This window comes from Zalophus californianus, chromosome 4 (assembly GCF_009762305.2).
Source record: "Zalophus californianus isolate mZalCal1 chromosome 4, mZalCal1.pri.v2, whole genome shotgun sequence".
Taxonomy (NCBI): domain Eukaryota; kingdom Metazoa; phylum Chordata; class Mammalia; order Carnivora; family Otariidae; genus Zalophus; species Zalophus californianus.
In genome coordinates this window covers 132730138-132746366 of record NC_045598.1, presented here as the reverse complement: position 1 = coordinate 132746366, position 16229 = coordinate 132730138, and positions in this window count along the sequence as shown.

Genomic DNA, 16229 nt, shown 5'->3' with positions numbered 1-16229 from the left:
TTTTGAGTCACAGTAAGGAATTTGGGTCAGGCTGGAGGAGAATAGGAAGTTTTGACATGGTCAAATGAAGAATGGTATAGGGGTTTACTAGGCAAGCCCATGAATGCATGACATACATGCCTTCATCCTCCCTCACATCTTTTGGGACAGAAAATATTTAAGAAACTGATGATTTATTGGACTGAAACCCCCAATCAACAATAAAGTTAATTTTGTATAATTATTAATCAATAAATACATTATCAATAATATATAATTATATTATCACTTTTTTTTTAAGTGGGCTCCATGCCCAACATAGAGTCCAATGCAGGGCTTGAACTCACAACCCTGAGATCAAGACCTGAGCTGAGATCAAGATTCGGATGCTTAACTGACTCAGCCACCCATGTGTCCCTATGTTATCACATTAATGACCACCAAATGATTGATATTTTTCACTATGTGCCTACTGAAGTTAGCTATAATTATACACTTGACTTGTTTCCTTATCTGTAACTAGATAATCTCTAAGTTCTTTTATGAATTCATAATTCTGTGATGATATGAGTATTAAACCCAGAAATAAAAACAGGGAAGAGAGAGTAGTAGAAATGGCAAGGAGGAGCCAAGAGCTCATTCCTCATGTATATACCTCTGTACTTTTCTCCATGAATCTTTGCAACACCACCAGCCCTGAATAGTTTCTCTTCTCTAAATACTGATAGCACAAGTGATTGGTATCACAAAATCCAGCACTCCTTTATAGGTTTTATGCCACTCTCATCTCTAAACATAGCCCAGATGTCAATTTACCCTTGCCTTTATGCCTCCCCACCGGCCACAAGCTCATCAAGAGTAGGGACTACATGGGCATCCGGGTGGCTCAGTCAGTTAAGTGTCCATCTCTTGATTTTGGCTCAGGTCATGATCTCAGGCTCCATGCTCAGCCAGGAGTCTACTTCAGATTCTCTCGTTCCCTCTCTTTCTGCCCCTTCCCCTCCATGCACTCTCTCTCCCTCAAATAAATAAATAGATCTTTAAAAAAAAAAAAAAAAGAGGGCACCTGGGTGGCTCAGTCGTTAAGCGTCTGCCTTCGGCTCAGGTCATGATCCCAGGGTCCTGGGATCGAGCCCCGCATCAGGCTCCCTGCTCGGCGGGGAGCCTGCTTCTCCCTCTCCCACTCCCCCTGCTTGTGTTCCTCCTCTCACTATGTCTCTCTCTGTCAAATAAATAAAATCTCTAAAAAAAAAAAAGATGTTTAAAAAATTTTTAAAAAAAAGAGCAGGGACTATACAATGTATTTCTCTATCCAGTGCTGCCCAACACATTTTTTTCAGATGTTCAATATATATTTAAAGAATTGAAATGATGGACACATACTGATTTCCATGTATTCCTGCCAAGAACCCTTCCCACACACTTTAATTTTCATTTGTTTTTGTTTTCCTGGGTATGTTTTCATAAGAAGAAAAAAGTAGATGGCATTTTGGGGCATGTATTATTTTTCTCCCAATTTGTAACTATTTATATTTACAGAACTGCTATATTAGTTGTGGTAAACTAGGATGTGGTTACAAACAATCCCCAAATTTCAGTTGCTTAATATAAAGAAGTCCATTGCTCATGTAGCACAAATTTATCCCCTCTCAATTATGGAAGTCAAAAGTCTGGTGAGCTCAACTGTTCCCTCCCTCTGGTCTCACAAGGTTAAAATCAAGTTGTCAACCAGCCTGTGCTCTCATCTGTAAATTCCGGGGGCAAATCTGCTTCCAAGCTTATTCAGGTCCCTGTTTCCTTTCTGGCTGTCAGCCAGTGTTGCCTTTTGGCTTCTAGGGGCCTCTCTCCAGTTCTTGTACATGGTCACATGTTGATCCAAAGAGGCCCTTACCTCTCAGGATCAACAATGCAGTAGCACTAGTCCTTCTCATGCTTGAGAATGCTCTGACCTCTCATTCTTCTGCATCTCTTCTGCCTCCGGCCAGAGAAAGTCCTTTGCTTTTTTTTTTTTTTTGGCTCAGGTTTTCTTTTTTAATTTTATTTTATTATGTTATGTTATTCACCATACATTACATCATTAGTTTTTGATATAGTGTTCCATGATTCATTGTTTGCATATAACACCCAGTGCTCCATGCAGAACGTGCCCTCTTTAATACCCATCACCAGGCTAACCCATTCCCCCAGCCCCTCTCCTCTAGAACCCTCAGTTTGTTTGCTTTTAACGGCTCGTGTAATTAGTTTGAACACACATGGATAATCCAGGGTAATTTCCTCTATTTTATGGTCTGACGCCTTGATTATACCTTCAAAGCCCCTTTTGCCACATAATATAGCTTATTCATGGGCTCCCATGATTAGGGTGTGAACATCTTTGGGGGTCATCTGCCTACAATATATGGTATGTTTTATACTCATGCAACATACTGTCTTGGGTGCTTTACATACATCAACTGATTTAATTTTCACAAAAATCTGGATGATTTGGTACCTTGAATATCATACCTTTTTTACAGGTGGGGACCAGAGCAAAGAAGGTGAAATAAGCTTCCCAAAGTTACACAATTTGTAAGTGGCACTGGTGAGCTTCAGACCCAGGGGCTCTGGCTCCCACATCTGTGCTCTTTACCGGCACACCACACTCCCTCTATAGGACTGTTTCTGCAGCCGAGAGTTGTGTTGCCGCAAGATGTCAGAAGGTTCAGATTGCCAAAATTATCCTAAGCTCAGCCAATATAAATGCTTGACTGTTTTTATTTCTTATATTCAACAAAACTACATTTTCCCTAAAATTCTTCCTAAAAGTTGTCTAACTAAACCTACATCGACCTTACATTTGCAAATAACTCGCTCATTTATTAAAATTAAAGTCAATCATTTACTTAAATAAAAAAGCAATTTCCTAAGAAATATATTTCAATGTGTTGATTGTAAAGAGATTATAAAAAAATTTGGCTTTTAAAAAATTATATATATATTATATATAATATGACTCCCCAAAAGTTAAGGAATCTGTTTCTAATGTCCAAGGCTTATTTATGGTCCAAAGAGATTACTAGATGTCTTTTCAGTGGAATATTAGTCTAGCTGTTTTAATTATCTATTACTGAGTAACAAATGACCCCAAAACTTAGCAGCTTTAAAATACATTATATATGTTTATTTTTTCTATGGGGCATGAATCCAGGAGAGGCTTAGCTGGGTGGTTCTGGCTCAGTTTCTCATGAGGTTGGTGTCAAGAGGACAGCCTGGGCTCCGGTTATCTGAAGGCTTGACCAGAGTGGAAGGAGCATTTTCCAAGATGTCTCATTCACGGGGCTATGGTAGGATGCCTCTGTTCCTCACCATATAGCCCTCTCCACAGAGCTGCTTGGGAGTCCCTACAACATAGTAACTGGCTTCTGTGTGTGTGACTGAAATTGGTTGAAAACTTGCTATCCTTGCAAACTGACAGAAAAGTTGAAATGAGACATAGAACCATTACTACCATTAATTCTTAGAAGCTCCCTGCTATTTATCAAAAAGAACCTAACTGACCTAAGTGAGTTCACATCTAACAAGTAGCAAAAACAAATCAAAATCTTATCCATCTGACATCAAAGACTATGTTCATTCCTCTACCTTATACTGCCTCACAGAATTAATGTTTTTAGCTGTTTTCATTATTGCTAATAACTTTTACTAGTTTTATTAGTGAATATTTCTGGATCATGTGATTTGCATTTTATATAAGCTCAATATATGAAAATCTGAGTTTTTTCAAAAAAATAAATGGTATAATAAGATTTTGAGATTCTTCATTTTGCAAAAGGTCTAACAAGATTTGATTCAAAAGAAATCTCTTTTGTCTCATTTAAAATGTGATTTAACTTATGAAAAATCAATATACGGAGAACATGAGCAAAGACAAAGTGGAAAGGATAGGGTGTTCAAGGAAGAATGAGTAATCCAATTTGGCTGGAATGTAGTATACGTTGGGAAGTGCTAGAGATAAATCTGGAAAGGTAACTTTATTATAATTATGTATAAAACACACATGTGACTTTGCCTTATTAGGCTACATCTGCTTAGTCTCAGAAGTATCAAATCAAAAGCACAGACACAAATTTAATTAAGAAGGTATTGATGTGTAATGTAGAATTTCTAAAAATGACTTTATTGTTATAACTTAGATATTGTAAAGGGCACATACTTAACTGTATGGCTCAAAAGATTTTATATATTTTTCTCCCTTATAAACACTATCCATATCAAAATACAGAACAATTTCAACACCTCAAAAGGCATCTTCATACACCCCTAGTTAATTCTTTCCTCCCTCAAAAAAGAAACCCTATTCTGACTTATGTATCACGACAGATTAAATTTGTTTATTCTTGAAGTTCATGTAACTTGTGTGTCTTCTTTCACTCATGTTTATGTCTGTGAGATTCACCTACATTGTTCCAAGTCGTTTTTTATTGCTCTGAGGTACTCAGATATGTATTTATAATATTATTATGTTATAATTAATTTTTCCATTCAGCTGTTGATGAGTATTTGGATTATTTCCAGTTTGGGACGATTATAAGTTTGCAATGAACATTCTTTCACATGTCTTTTGGTGTACACTAAATGTTTTTTCTTATTGGGTGTATAACCAGGAGTAGAATTGCTGGGTTATAATGATACATGGTAAGCTTTAAATGTGTTCTACCAATTTACACTCCCACCAGCAATACAGGAGAATTCCAACTGCTCCACATCTTCCCCTCAACACTTGTTATTGTCAGTCTTTTCATTTTAACCATTCTGGTGGAGGTATTGTAGTGCCTCCGTCAGGTTTTAATTTCCATTTTCCTAATGATGTAGAGCACTTTTTTGTGTTTCATGTTGCCATTAAGTTGTGCTCTTTTGTGAAGTGCCTGTTCATGGAATGTAGACTTTACCCAAGGTTTTTTAAAGAAATAAAGGTAGGGCACCTGAGTGTCTCAGTTGGTGAAGTGTCTGACTCTTGGCTTTGGCTCAGGTCATGATCTCAGGGTTGTGAGATCAAACCCCATGCTCATGCTGGCACAGAGTCTGCCTGTGATTCTCTCTCTCCATCTGCCCCTCCCCCTGTTCACACTCTCTCTCTCTAAAATAAATAAAATCTCTAAAAATAAAGAAATAAAGGTGTAGGCTCTACTATGTAACATAAAGTAAACCCTCCCCCCAAAAGAATCCTTCCTAAATATCTTTTTTTCTTCTCATGACAGTTACTTCATTTTTTTCTTCTCTTCTGTCTTCACATAAAGATAAAACTAGGTACAAAATCTTCTCAACTTCACCCCCACACTTTCACTATAAAATCCCTTCATTCCTGCTCTACAAGGTAATAGCTAATCAAACCTCACTCAGCAAAATGAACACTCTGCTCACACCTACTGAGTCATAAACCAGCTGCCTAGGGAACCTCAATACATCTCACTCCTAACAGGTCCTAAATCTACTAGTCTATAAACTCCTTCCTTCAAACTCAAGTTATCTTGCTTATATATTAATTTACTTGTTTAATTTCTACTTGTTCTCAGTGAAAGCAAGTTCTTTGTTGTGTTCAATCTTGAATCTCAAGTGCCTAGAAATGGTGCCTGACACATAGTAGGTGCTCAACAAACACTAGTAAAATAAAGGAAGATTTTAAAAAATACCGATTACATGAACAGATACTCAGCATCACTCATCATCAGGAAAATGCAATGCAAACCATAACAAGATACCACCTCACACCTCTTAGAATGGTTGCCATCAAAAAGACTAGGAATAACAGTGTTCACGAAGATGCGGAGAAAAGAGAAATTTGTGCATTGCCAGTGGGAATATCAATTGGCACAGCTGCTGTGGAGAAGAGTATGGAGTTTCCTCCAAAAATTAAAAATAGAACTAGCACATGATCCAGCTATTCCACTTCTGGGTATTTATCTGAAGAAAAGGAAAACACAGAGGCATCTGGGTGGCTCAGTTGATTAAGCATCTGCCTTCGTCTCAGGTCATGATCCCACGGTCCTGGGATCAAGCCCCCCATCGGGCTCCCTGCTCAGCAGGGAGCCTGCTTCTTCCTCTGCCCTTCCCCCCAGCCCACTCATGCTCGCACATGCTCATGCATACTCTCTCTCTCATGCTTACTCTCTCTCAAATAAATAAAATCTTTAAAAAAATGAAAACACGAATTTGAAAAGATATGCACACCCCATATTCAATGCAGCATCAATAGGTAAAGAAGATGTGGTATGTATATATGGTTTATATTTTTTTTTCAGCCATAAAAAGAAGAAAATCCTGCCATTTGTAATAAAGTAGGTGGAACTTCAGGGTATTATGCTAAGTGAAATAAGCCAGACAGAGAAAGACAAGTAGCATATTAACTCACTTAAATGTGGAATTTAGAAAAGAAAACCCTCCCCCCAAAAGAATCCTTCCTAAATATCTTTTTTTGTATCTCATAGATACAGAGAACAAATTGATAGTTGTCAGAGGTGGGGGGTAGGGGTGGGCAAAATAGGTGAAAGGAGTCAAAAGGTATAAACTTACACTTATAAAATAAGTCCTAGGATGTAATGTACGGAGTCATGACTATAGTCAGTAATACTACATTATACCATCAACTGATGAATGGATAAAGAAGATGTGGTATATACACACACACACACACACACACACACACACACACACACACACACACACAATGGAATATTAGTCAGCCATCAAAAAGAATGAAATCTTGTCATTTACAATGATGTGGATGGAACCAGAGTGTATTGTGCTAAGTGAGATAAGTCAGAGAAAGACAAATATATGATTTCACTCATATATGGAATTTAAGAAACAAAACAGATGAACATAGGGAAAGGGAAGGAAAAATAAAAGAAGTCAAAAACAGAGAGGGAAGCAAACCATAAGAGACTCTTAACTATAGAGAATAAACTGAAGGTTGCTGGAGGGGAGGTGGGTGGGGGCATGGGCTAAATGACATTAAGGAGGGCACTTGTTGGGATGAGCACTGGCTATTATATGTAAGTGATGATTCACTAAATTATACTCCTGCAACCAATACTACACTATATGTTAACTAACTTGAATTTAAATTTAATAAAATAAATATAAAATAAAATAAAGTACCTGGTATAATGCCTGGAATATAGCACATGTTCAATAAAGGTCAGCTTTTATTATTTGGGGGAAAAAATAATACTACTACATTACATATTTGGAAGTTGCTAAGAGGAAGTCTTTAAAGTTCTCATCACAAGAAAAAAATTATAACTATGGTGATAGATGCTAACCAGACTTAAACTGTGATCATTTGGCAATATATGCAAATATGAACCATTATATCATACACCTAAAGTAATGTAATTCAATTATACCTCAATAAAAAAATAACTCTAAAAATTCAAGCCTTAAAAAAAAGTTACTGAGAATTATAATTTCCTTCCTCACATCTAATTCCCTGTTTTGGAAACCATCTCAATTTCAGACTGAGTATCCACATGTACCCAATGAAGCCCATGTACTACTGAAGAACCCAGTTCCACCCTTCTCAAGATGACACACCCCTCTCAAGGTGAGGTCAGGCTACCTAATCTGAACCATATAATCCATCTTCTGGCCATAGCTACTTTAACCCAGTATCAGCTGATGAGACTGAGGGCAACACTAACTGAAGGATTCTAGAAAAGAGGTTTCCTTGCTCTTTTGAGAGACTTTCTGGAAACCATGTATTCCTCTCCCCACCATACAACCACCTCCACCTCAGATGTGGACAAGGAAGCAGGTAACCCAGGGATTGTCAGCAGCTATCTTGTAATGTCAGCCTTGGAATGAAGATGACACAACAGAACATGGAAAAGGAGAAATATGGGTTCTTTGTGACATCACTGAGCCACTGAATCAGACAAACTCTGAAGTCTGCCCTACTACTTACATAAGTCAATAAATCTTCCTTATTATTTCAGCCAGTTTGAGTTGGGCTTTGTGTTTCTTAGAACTGAATACACCCTGGTGCAAAAAGGCAAGGGCATTCACTGTAGGTAAGAGGGGCAGGAAGAGCAAATGTAGAGAGGAACAGAACAGCATGACCCTTAGGGGAATTGCAGGCATTTCAGTATCGGAGCACAGAATAGGAGGAAGCCATAGACAGAATGAGGCTGAAGATGTAGACAGGAGTCAGAAGAGGAGACCAAATGTGTGTCATGCCAAAACACATCGAGTTTATCCTACAGGTAGTGGGTCAAAATGAAATTTGAGGGGACAAGGCAATTGCTTCAGTTTTTATTTCGGACAGGTCACTAGTGGATTCAAAATGGGTTAGCTAGGAAAGAAATTGTGAAGACCTGAACAAAGACAGAAGAAGGACATAGATTGGGGTTAACTAGTACAAGATTTCAGAAGGTTGAACCCACATAGTTAGGTAACCTAATGCATGTGAAGAGTAAAGGAAAGGAAGGAATCAGGGCTTATGCCCACCTTTCTAGCTTGAGTTTCCTGGGAGTCAGTGACATCGTTCACTGAAACGGGGAACACAAACTAATGAGTTCCATTTTTTGATAGAGTTTCAGAGGCTGTGAGATATGCAAGTGTTGTTTGACGGGTACAATAACGTGCTGCATGGGGTTTTTAGTCTCTAAAATCAATTGCCAACATTTTGTGATTACATTTTTTACATAAAAATCCTAATTTATGCCTTCTCTTGGAAAATCAGAAGATCTGACCACATTGGGCTGGTATTCCCACACAGTAAATTTAAATTATGTGTGTGCCCTTCCATTCACCATAATAGCACACTCCCCCCGCCACTGTCTCACACTCAGCCTGCTCTATCTGACCCCCATAGGCATCTGAATTTGCAACCCCTCATACTGATGAAATTGATGTCATGGGAGTATCACCCCCTGAATCAAGTTCCCATCACTCCCATGTACCCCACATTCTAGGTGCATTTCTAGTAGCACCTGAAGCCCATCTAGCAACAAACTCTCTGGTTACCACATTCCATCACCTTCATCTATAGCTGGGTTTCCTGCTATAGCCCTGTCCCAAAAAGAGTGTCTGGTTCCCAAGTGCCATGGCCCATAAGCTCTAAAGCTCCCATCTAGCATTTTCCCCTTCTTTGTCTTTTTAGCTCTTCTTCCTTCCAATACCAGAGGAGTAGACCTCTGTCAGAACAGAAAAGGAAGGGTCAGAAATGGATCAGCCTGGTCAGGACACACTGGGCTAAATTGGAGGAAGCTAAAGGTTATAGCCTTCCAGGTTCACATGATTACCCAGGGCTGCCACTCTGAAATTGCAATGGAGGCAGTTATGTTATGATTCTACTTTTTCTGAGCCCCTGTTATCTGCACCCCCATATGCACTCACATGAACATGCTCACATGCTCCTGTGGCCAAAATTACCCATCCACCAAAATCTCCTCCCTTTCTCCAAAATAACCTCTTCTCTCCTCAACCATATTACCAAGTAGTTTTTCTTGTTCCTTTTCTGCACACTCAGCATCTCTAAACACCTATATGAGTAAGCTTAGGCAATAGTTGAACTTGAAAGCTCAGGAATTTGAATTGAGAAGTGAGTAAAATTGAACCCTGCTGAGGATTCTGACATTAGGAAAGAGAAGCTCCTAACCTAGATGATTCAAAGGAAGTTATGTACATTGGAGGATCTATAGTCAAGAGGATACGTAGGCTACTTGCAGCCATGCCCAACTTATACCAAGAGGAAAACAGCTGCGTTCCCCTTTGATAGTGTTCTGCTGATCCTGGGTTATCTGCCCATGGAAACCTGACATGTGCTCTTTGTCTGAAAGCATGTTGTTCTCATTAGCAGTAATGTCCATATCAGGCCTGCTCATGAACACTAAGGAAATAGAAGCTCTTCACTTCCTTTGCCTTGAATTATTGCTTCCTCTCTTGGCGTTCAGAATTGTAAATTGAATCTTATACAGGAAAATGTGTCTTCAGCACACTGGCCACATGCTTGCTTATGTTTAGAACAGCCCCCACTACTTTTCTCTATTACAAATTATATCTTATGGGTCTTAAGTATTTTTAAAAGGGCATCTCTAACAGAATTATTGGTGGTGGTTATGTTTTGGTGATGGTACAGGTGCTGTGAATTAGCTTCCTTAGCAACAGTATTAAAGAAAAATGTTAAAATAGTAATAAAATCTAAATGCCACCACCCTCACATATTTCCATTTTTTCATAAAGCTTCATTCAGTGTGTCCATATGAAATATATTATTTTATGCTTTTTATATTCATATCATTCGGTATAGAGTAAGCAAGGTGGTGGTAGTATGTTGGGTGATTGTGGGTAAGCTGACCATCATTCTCACCAAGTCTCAACTATACTCACTCATTTATCAATACAACATTAATCTTTACTGGCTACTAAAACTCATGGATATTTCCTTAAATAGCAATTTAACAAAACATCTCAGATGACTCGATTCAGCATCAGAGATACCATCTCTACATGGAGATAGTATCAGTTCCCACAGGTTAAAACTCAGTTCCACAAGACTGCACCCCCCCCTTCCAATGCCAATCAAAAGCCCAAGCTATCTCCTATGCTCTGACCCCACTGGCTATAAATCAGAAGTTCTACAACCCCCTCTTCAAGTTCAATCAATTTGCTAAAATAGCTCACAGAACTCGGGAAAACCCTTTACTTACTAGATTACTGGTTTATTACAAAGGATACAAACGAACAGCCAGATGAAGAGATATATAACAAGAGGTCTCAAATGCAGGAGCTTCTGTCCCTGTGGAGTTTGAGACCTGATATGTAGATGTGTTCTGGTTTACCATCCTAGAAGCTCCTGGAACCCTGTCCTTTTAGGGTTTTATGGAGGCTTCATTACACAGGTGTGATTGGTTAAATTATTAGCCATTGGCCGTTGATTTGACCTCAAGACCCTTTCCCTTCCCATTCTTAAGTGCTTCTCCAAGTCATCTTATTATCATAATCTCGGTGTGGTTGAAAGGTGCTTAATTAGGAAATCAAGAAACTTTGCTGTTCTCATCACTTAGGAAATTCCAAGGGTTTTAGGAGTTCTGCACCAGAAATAGGGACAGAGACCAAATATATATTTCTTATTATAAATCAGAATATCACACCATCCCTGTAGATTCTAAAGAGAGCATATAACCTTTAACTCTTTGCTTCCCAAGCCTTATGGAAAGTTCAAGTCTGAGAAATAGCATTGACATAAAATTGCGTGAATGCCCTAATTCCAGCACTATTTTATATTCTTCTCCTCCATCAAGCAAGTCCCTGAGTGTGCTGCTTAATTTGGACTTTAATTTGCTCTTGGAAAGATTACAGTCTAGTGGGGTGGATAAATATCAATCAAATAATCATACTAATTAATGTCTCATTGAAATCTGGGTTGGATTTACTGCTACAGAGAACACTAGGTGTCCCCATATCCATTCACTCCACCTATAGTAACAGATCAGGTTCAAAGCTAGACACATGGCAGCCAAAATAAAAACTACTTTTCCCAGCCTCCTTTGCAGTAAGATGTGGCCATGTGACCCAAGTTCTGATCAATGAAGGTGAGTAAAAGTAATAAGTGCAATTCCTGAGTCATGCCATTAGAAGGAGTGGTTATGCCCTCCCTTTCCTTCTTCTCCCTTCCACTGACTGGAATGGGAATATGGCGGTGAATTGTCTTAGGGCATGCTGGCGAGGGCAACAACTTAGAGACGTCCATATAACAAGGTAGAAGGATTTGGGGCTCCCAACATCAAGAGAGACTCCAGACAAATCCTGGGCTGCTTAGGCCAACATTGTATTATAAGCAAAAGATAAACTTCTATCTTATTAAAGCATGAAGACCATTCAAGAGGTATGTAAGCCTGACCCAGGTAGCAGCATGAGTATAGAAGAAAGGGAGCAAATGGGAAAGACGGTTGGAATTTAAAAATAACATGGTCTTGGATCTGACTGGATATATCGGTTGATGGGATTATGGCTACATTGACATAATCCTGATTATCATTACCACCTTCACACCATCAGTTGGGGAGAGATTTCTCCATTTCAGCATTGGCATTTTGCAACATGTTGTGTTGTTAATCTTCACAACCATCTGAAGTGTTAACATTATTGCCAGAGTATTTGACAGATGAAAACTGAGGCTTAAGTCACACTGTTAGTGGCTGAGCCAGGATACAAAGCAAGGTCTGACCAGCACTCCCACCATTTACTTACCAGGCCCCTATCATTGGACTCAAATAGCAGAGTAGCTGTGTCATGTGCACAAATGGTTGTGTTACTGGGCACCATGCTTTACCCAACTTTCAAAGTGAAGCATACAACTTGATCCTCTGAGATCGTCTATTCTTCATCACTCTACCCTTTTCTCTACCTATTTCTAGTGGAGAAATTCTCCTGAACAGTCAGCCTCTGTGCCTGCCCGTAAGTCATGGGGCCAAAAGCACAGTGTGAGGGGCAGGTCCACCATATCTCCTTGTTTACATAAAGAAGCCAAATGGTGTTGAACTCTCTGACTCTGTGCTATTGTTCCAGGAGGCTCATTCGGCAGGGAATGGAGCAAGGAACTGGTTCTTCTATGAAATGAGAACCAAATCTTTCCTATAGAAAATCCATATAGGATGAGTGGATCAGGAAACATGCTCATCTCCCCCAAAAAGGCCTTAAGAGATAAATTCTAATAAATGACAAACAGAAACATGCATGTAAGAAGGGAGAAAGGAATTGCTGGAAGAAAAGGTGAAGGGTTATGAAGACAAATTCATAATTTACCCTTCATAGTTTGGCAGAGCCTACTTTAAGAATAACCTGACTTTCTTGGTAAAGCTTTCTTTGTCTTTATTACTGACCATATACTACCAAAAACTACATGTCAGGCCAGCTTTCTGTTTATTTTTAGTAAGGAAGTGTTTTTCCCATATGCAGAAGCTCCTTTTTCTCCAAATTACACTGTCTTACCAACTTGGAAAATGTGTCCCTCATAAATTGCAATCATTTTTGTGGATATGCTTTCACGGTTTGTCATCCATAGTGTAACTACTAAGTGACCAGTTGTAGGATGTTTGTCAAACATTGGCTGGGAAGATGATACCAAACATCATGTGAACACTGACACTCAGGTTCTTGGTTATGTAGTTTTTCTGGACATCTTCCATTCATCCCTGTCTTCCCTACCCTGCTCTGTGCCCTGGGAGGTTGAACAGTAAAGACGAGGACAGCTAGCTCCCTCACCTTCTAGTTCACTGGATTCGGCCAGCAAGGAGCCCAGCAGGAGGTCTGAGGGAGGTGCAGAGTGCGATTCTCCCCCTACCCCCATGCAGTTACTTCCAGCTGGTCTAGTTGCCCAAAAGAGGTAGTGGGTCTCAGTGTCTCTCAGACAGATCCTCTCCATTTCCAGTTCCTGTATGTGGTCCCTTACCCTTGATCTAGAGCAATAATGGAGCCCATTGTTAGTAGCCCTGGGTTCTGCACTATTCTGCATGGTCTCCCTACACTTGGTCCTCTGTAAACAGTTCTTTATTAAACTCTCCTTAAATTATCCTACTTTAAATGTGTCATCTGTTTTCTGCTGAGACCCTGACTGACACAGTAATAATACCTTACAGCTAAAGGCTTTTACAGTTTTTCATTGATTTATTTGTACTTGGATAGCACTTTTACAAGTTTTTTTTCAAGTTTTTTTAAACAACAGACCTAGAAATGCAAGTGTCCATGTTTGATTCTTAGTCACTCTGCTGTAAGTAGAACAACCATCTCTTTGTTCTTGTCACAGGCATTTATAGCCTTTGTGTTTTTATTTCCATCTGTTGTTCCCTGAGAAGTCTTTATACTTATATAATGTGAAGACATGAAACTTCTCCCTCCCATTTGATCTTTGCTGGATTCGCTTTTTATCCTCTAACCTCTGGACTCAGAAGCCTGTGAAGGCCTCAAAAACAGGGAAGTATTTTTCTATTTGTATCCTCTGCATCAGTCACAGAGCCTGGCATGGAATGGAACTTAGGACAGACATTTTGAATGAATGGAGAAGGATGTCTATTCTGGATCTCAGTTATTAGGGAACAGAAATCATCAGACAGTTGTCTCCTGAGAGAGCAAACATGAGAAAAGTAAACAACACTTGGTAATCAAGTCAGAGGGTTGTGTCTGCAGTGAGGGCAAAGCATATGGAGAACTTAGAGGCAGACAATCAGAAGCTGAGGTAGCTCACAGACTTACATTGTCTTATAATTCTCTTCTTCAAAAATTCAGAGATGACCAACTCTTTTTCTCTGAGCCAATTATCCCACTTAAACATTCATGAATTAACCACAATAACTTACTTCTAACAAAAAGAAGAAGTAATGGTTTCTGTCTCATACATTTCAGCTATCTTGTACTCAGGGGGTTGTCAAGTTGTAAGATTTCCTTTTACATTCCTAATAATCCACTATTCTCTATGAACAAAAATTTACTTCAAAATGGAAAGTGAGGGTTTGGGTTCATCCCTAATTTTTGACTCACATTATATAACCTAGCTCTAACTAAGCTGTAAGGGCATATAACACTCAAGGCAAAATTAGAAAATAATAGAATTCTTTGACAGAGTAAATTAATTGTAGGTTTTCTTGTTTCATCAAGCCATGGCCATTAGTGATGATGCAGTCCAAACCTTTCTCTTGGCAGATGAGGACTGTGAAGTTTGAGGTCAGATCGGTGGTAGATCCAGGTCTAGGACCAATGTTCCCTGGCTTCCCACTGGAAAAACAGTTACAAAGAGAGGGCTCTGTGCATCTGGACTAGTCCAGTGATATAGAATTTGGCCCCCTTGGGCACTATCTAGTCATCTTCTAAAGCCCACCCACTGGCTGACAGGGACTGAACAGACTCTGGAGAATGACAGGTAAAGCTGCCCACAAAAGAAGCAACTGTGCTTGGTGACAGCCAAGGCCACCAAGATAAAGAAGAGGCCTGGAGGGCCAGGCCCCAATATTTATCAAAAACACTGGAAATTTCCATCTTTGAACAGTTTATTATGAAAGGAAAACATGAAAAACAAGGTCAGAGGAGATAAATATCATTTATGTCAAACCACCGCATTCCAAGTTCCTTCATCTTACCCTTGCACCACTTTTGTGAGGTAAATAGTTCTACCCCATATTTACTTTGTATGCTGTGGATTTTTTTTTTTTTTTACTTTGTGCAAGTATTACATTAAATTATTTAAAGTAAATAAGGTGCCTGAATGGCTCAGTCAGTTGAGCATCCAACTCTCGATTTCAGCTCCGGTCATGATCTCAGGATTGTGATGTCAATCCCCACATCAGGCTCCATGCTTGACAGGGAGTCTTCTTGAGATTCTCTCTCTCCCTCTGCCCTTCCCCCTGCTTGCACTCGCTCTCTCTCTCTTTAACAAATAAATAAATAAATAATTTTAAATAAACTATCCACCTTTTTTATATTCAGGAACATGTCTGAAGTCATAAGGTTAGTTAATGGCAGAACAAGAATCTGACTAAGATCTGTTTAATGCCAAACTCAATGTCTCCAGACAAGTACCTATAATGAGTTTCATCTCCTAAAATCCTGATGAGTTGAATCTTCAGAACATCTTTATTCATATATATTATATTCTTATTATTTGGTTTCTACTAAACTATGCCTGGCACTTGGTCATTGTTTTAACCTTTAGAATGCCAAAACTTTCGTATTTAATCTTGCCCTCCTAATCATCCTCTTCTAATTAGAATCATAATTAGGAATTCATCCATTTTTATCATCTCAATTAAATTTTGCTCATGACAGTTTAGGATGTGAAATGCGTAAAAGTGTTTACAAGTATCCCAGAGTTGGCTGGGCTGCAAGAAAGCAGGTACATTTATATGTTACAAGAAATAATGTGAATTAGTTCGTCTTTCTTGAAAGAAATCTGGTAGTATTTAAAAAAAAAAACTATTAAACTATGGATGTCCTTTGTCCGTTTTTGGAAGAATACACACCAAGAAAGTAAACCACACTAAAGACAAAACAAAATAAAAAAATAACATCTCAAAATCTTCATAGTGTTGTTTATAATTGCAAGCATTATAAGAAACCCATCTGCCCAACAATAAGAAGCAGAGAAGCAAGATGAAGCACATTGGGCCAATTAGAAATGACAAATATGTGTGTGTCACCTGGTGACAAACAACATGAGCAAATTCCAATTGACTTCAACTGGAAAAAGGTCACTGACAATGGCAGTGCCCGACTACTGC